The sequence below is a fragment of the Chelonoidis abingdonii genome, chromosome 3, assembly GCF_003597395.2.
Source record: "Chelonoidis abingdonii isolate Lonesome George chromosome 3, CheloAbing_2.0, whole genome shotgun sequence".
In the NCBI taxonomy this organism is placed as follows: domain Eukaryota; kingdom Metazoa; phylum Chordata; order Testudines; family Testudinidae; genus Chelonoidis; species Chelonoidis abingdonii.
The window spans coordinates 2,841,175-2,846,035 of NC_133771.1; the positions used below are offsets into that span (position 1 = coordinate 2,841,175).

Here is a 4,861-nt window from a genome sequence, read left to right on the forward strand (position 1 = left end):
GATTGCAGGAGAAGACGGGAGAAAGCTGATGATTTGTAAAGGAGAGAACACAGTCTGCCAGGTTTGACGCTTGTATTGTGGTTAGAGCACAAGACAGAGACAGGACACCTGAATTCTATTCCTGACTGTTGACTCAATAAGTGACCTTGGGAAAGCCAATGTGTCCATGCCTCAGTTTCCTCATATGCGAATGAGGATAATATTTACTCATACCTTACAGTGCACTAATGTAATTCTAAAGCAATTTGAGATCCTGAGATGAAACACGAGAGAAACACAAAATGATTAACAACCACTTGGTGTTCACAACAAATCTTTCCCCATGAAATGTAGGGAGATGGTTTAGAAAAAAAACATACTTGGCATTCCAGCAGTGCCGGACCTGAAATTAAGTCATTCAGTGTTGTGTAGCTTGCTGCTTCATGTTCTTGAAGGAGAAAAGAGCAGCATTTAAAAAGACATTCACAGCAATGGTGACCATAAAATCATATGCTTTTATTTAACATAAAATGAAACATTAAGATAAAATACACATTTATCCATGTGCTGAAGAACTATTGTATTTTACATTCATTTATGAAGCAGGTAGTTTTACATGACAAAAATAAGGAGTGAGGGGAAGAGGAACTTAATCTGCAGTAAGACATAAGCCACAAGGCAGGCTTTCGCTTTTCAAAGTGCTACCTCCTCTGGACACACATATCTTAAAGTGACAAGATACAAATATACTGTTTTTAGCACTCCTCAGATCCTTCTTAATGCTGGTGAGAAGCTAAGGTGGAATCTTATACAGCAGACCCCGAAGCAGACTTTTAAAATTATTTTTATTTTTCATTTGGGGAGAGAATCAGTTTACTAGAATGACCTCTGCCAATCTGCAAAATTATGGGCCACACGTCTCTCTGCTGTGATTGCTGGTTTAATGGAACTGACCCATTAAGTTTCTTTAAATGCCTGGAAATTGGGTCATTTCCTTATTAAGGAGGAGAGTGAATTACAATAATCTTATTGTTCAGTACAAACTTATCACTGGATAACAACAGAAAATGACCATTTCTTATTTAAGTTAGATTGCTTGCCTCCGCTAGTTTGCAAAGGGACTATTTTAGAATCCAATTGCCAACTGGAGGCATCAACTATCAGGTCACTTTCCCCAGTGTTGGGACTGGGGTTCAGCTGTGACATCTTATTATAAAAGACCAAATCCAGGAATATTAATCTCTTGGCATAGCTCTTTGAATAGAAACACGATTTAGCCTCTGAGAGGTGCAACTGAAAGAAAACCCACAGGGGAAAAGCTGGCTTCTAAGTTTTAAATGGAGCAGGAAGGGATGGGAGCTGCAGCAGTGCTAGCAGGACTAGGAATGTTTAGACAAAAAGTGCAGCAGATCAAAACAATACATACTATATTTTTTTTTCTAACCCATATATTTTAAATATTAAAACAAATATAAAAGCTGTAATTCTACATCAGGCTTGTGGTAACTCAAACTTTGTTCTCAAAATTAATGTCACCAGAATCCTGAGATGGACTTACAGCCTTTTTAGGTACATTTATGTAAAATATAGTTGTATATATACACACACATATACACTCTAGTTATATATACATATACACATCCAAACAGTGTAACCTTCTGCTAGATAGTGCAACTGTTCAGAGTGAAAACCCCTTTGAATGTGCAGACTGCAATTCAGAGAAAGAAAGATAAAATGCCTTTACTAAAAAACAATCTCACTTCGTGTATGTAAATAGAGGCCTGGCATATTTTGGGGTGTTTGGAAAATAATCATAATAATAACAAAACTGTCCGAGTTTTCTTTAAAGTCAATTTCCCTTCCCACAAACCTCGATCAGAGAGTTATTGTAAACACAATTCTTGTTTATCTGAGAGATTCCAGCAGTTTTTGCAGGGAGGTTTGGGCTATGGGAAACACAGTGGCTCCAATTTGGGGATACACCTGAGCTGAGTGAAGGGGCAAAAAGTGAAGGGGCAAATGTGTCTGTGTTTCACCTTTATGCATCAGATTCCTGAGCCTTCTGTCAGCCCAGAATAGCCAGAGTGAAGTAAGTTCTAGCCATGCCTCCTCCCTTCTCTGTATTACCCCACACCAGGGCCTGGCAGAGAGTCAGTTCTGTCTCTCTCGTGCCACCAAGGGAAGGGAGATTTGCTAGCCTACAGCCCCTGTACATGTGTAGCGTTGGTGTCCGGGGGACAGAGGAAGGCCCGAATTGGAGCCACTGATCAAAAGGGCTGCAACTTAAATCTATTGTGTTCCTGAATGATTGGGCTAATATAACCCTCAACATTGTCATAAGTGTTACTGTTTCTGTAACAAACCAGACAGATCTGTGATGGTAATTACTGAGGGTGGGGGAATGGATGTGGTATTACAGTACAAATCAGCTGTGACACATGCACTATGGACTTTAGCCTAATCCTGTAAGGTGCACTGCAACGTCAGCTGCTACTAATTTCAATGGTAATTGAAGATGCTGAAGACTTCACAGGTTTGGGTCCTTTATTAGGTAAACTGCACTGGATGTGCTGTATATAATGCGCATGAATCACAGCTGATTGTTACCGTAGTCTGCAGCCACCTATCACTTCCCTTCTAACTAGAATTTTGTCTTTTTTATATTCATATAATTTAAGATCTTGTACCTCTGGGAATCCTGATATCCAAGTTACAGCATCGTGTAACCAGAATTCGTATGAGGAATGTTGCCAGCAGTCTCAGCAGATTTACTAGTGCTTCCCCTTAGGGAGTTTTCATGGGGTCCTGCCCAAGTATAGTAGAAGAGAACCATTCCATCTTCCAGTAGTGACTGAGGGCACACATCACCCTCTACAGTGATACTGGACCCAAGAGCCTACAAAAGAAAAATTAGCATGTCTTGCCTTGAAATCCCAAATATACTGAGGCTTTTGGCATGTTGTATTCATTCCTCATCTGTACTATCAGAGGATCACACAAGAATTAAACTATTAGCTATATTTATTAAAATTCCAATGGCTGCTTTTGATTTTAGTTGAGTAGCTTTGTACCTGTATGTCTCTTTGGCAGTGCTTGTATAAAGCTCCACCTCAACTCCTTATCTTCTCACCATTGATTGTTCTGGGTGTTTATGAGGCAAAACAGAACAGAGCATGAACGGACACACAAACAGGACATAGGACTGAAAAAAATGTCTGTACTGTATTTCTAAAACCGCTAAACTATTCCAATTCATTCTTTGCTGAGCTTCAAGCTTTTTTGCTACCCTACAATCTGCTGCAGCAGCAACTGCTGCAATGGTAAGAGGCAGTGCTCATCTCTCTCTTCTTACATTAATACATAGGTAGGAACTCCAACCAGCTAGAATATTTTTAATACAATTAAACATAAAATAAAAGAATATATGAAGTACATACAGTATATTTATATACATTTTTTCAAATACTTAAAATTCTTATGTAAAATATGATTCTTCTATATTATTTGTGAAAAAATACGACTTTTAAAATGGTGTCACCTTGATTTTTCTATACATACCTTCTATTCCAATTTAAGTCCCTTTTAAAAAGACAAAAGACAGACGAAAGTTTATCATCTTCTAAATCATGTTTACAAGCCTTGTGGTCAAACAAAATGAAAGAGCATCTGGTAAACACTATTGAATTTTTGTTTTAAGAATCTCCACTTTTATTGCATTAATGGAAAACCCAAGTGCTTTCAGTTCCCCTGCCAGGGAAACCGTCTCGGCCCTGCTGAGAAACTGCATACACACACTACCCTGTATATCTAGTTCACAAATCTTCCTTTGTCATTTTTTACACAAATATTAAAATATATATTACTTAAAATATATTACTGTAAGCTCTTAAAATTGATCTTCTTTTGTATCAAATGTATAGCATTAAAAAAAAAAGTAACAAAGAAAACTCATGGTCATCCTAGCAAGAGTTTGAGCCATTCTCCCTTTAGTGGCAACAGGACTTGAAGTTTCTAAGAGACTCTCTCTCACTCATGCTGGTTTCATCCACTCTGGATTAACTGAGGATAGTTTCCAGAGCTGTGAGATACCACAGGCAGTAACTTCCTAACAATAGGCCCCTCCCCTCCTGTGATAAAGCCATACTAGCTGCAACAGTTAGCAACACCCAAATGCCACCCCTTGTCCTCCTCCCTCCACTGTAACAAACATTTTCAGAAGTGATCTTCAATTCTGAGTGCTCCACCTAACACCCTTAGTCCTGATTTTCAGAGGTGCTGAAAGCTGGAATTGTGGACATTCAGCAGAATCCAGTCCCCTGGATTGAGGCATCCAAAACTGGTGGCTACTTTTGAAAAATTACTCTAAATGAAAATTACTCTAAATGAAATGCGGAAAACTTTCCTCATTGGACTAAAGCAGACACAGCCCAGTTCCCATTAGTGTGTCCAGCACTGCAGCCTTTACTCACACGTATATTCTTGTATTCTACAGGACTACTCATGTGACTGAGAAAGAATTGGGCCCATAACCATCTTAACAGCCTCTAGAACAATTTAAATTGACAGAATTTAAGCAGTAATGACCAGCTGTGAGGACATCTGGAAGTTACTCACCTGTCCAATAATTAACTTCCAGGAAATGGCTTCCTCAACATTTTTACTCTTGCAAACCTAAGTACAACTCTGCTGATAGGATCCATCATTTTCCTCACATTTAAAGAGACATTGTCAGCCTAAAAACAAGTTTCCTTCCCTGTTACTAATGCTATCTCAGAAACTTGAAAATCATTTCTAAAATTCCATTTACTTCTCCATTCATGGAATGTGTATATAAAAATAGTATCAGAGGGGTAGCCGTGTTAGTCTGGATCTGTAAAAGCAG

General features: G+C 38.6%; 1 long non-coding RNA gene across 1 annotated transcript; it reads right to left on the reverse strand.

Moving 5' to 3' along the window:
* Positions 1-474: 474 nt before the first annotated feature.
* Positions 475-4,584, reverse strand: LOC116814620 (uncharacterized). The gene is made up of 2 exons (XR_004371298.2): positions 3,051-4,584; positions 475-2,875 (listed from the first exon to the last, which is right to left on the reverse strand). It is a non-coding gene; the product is annotated as an uncharacterized LOC116814620 (long non-coding RNA).
* Between the last annotated feature and the right edge of the window lie 277 nt (positions 4,585-4,861).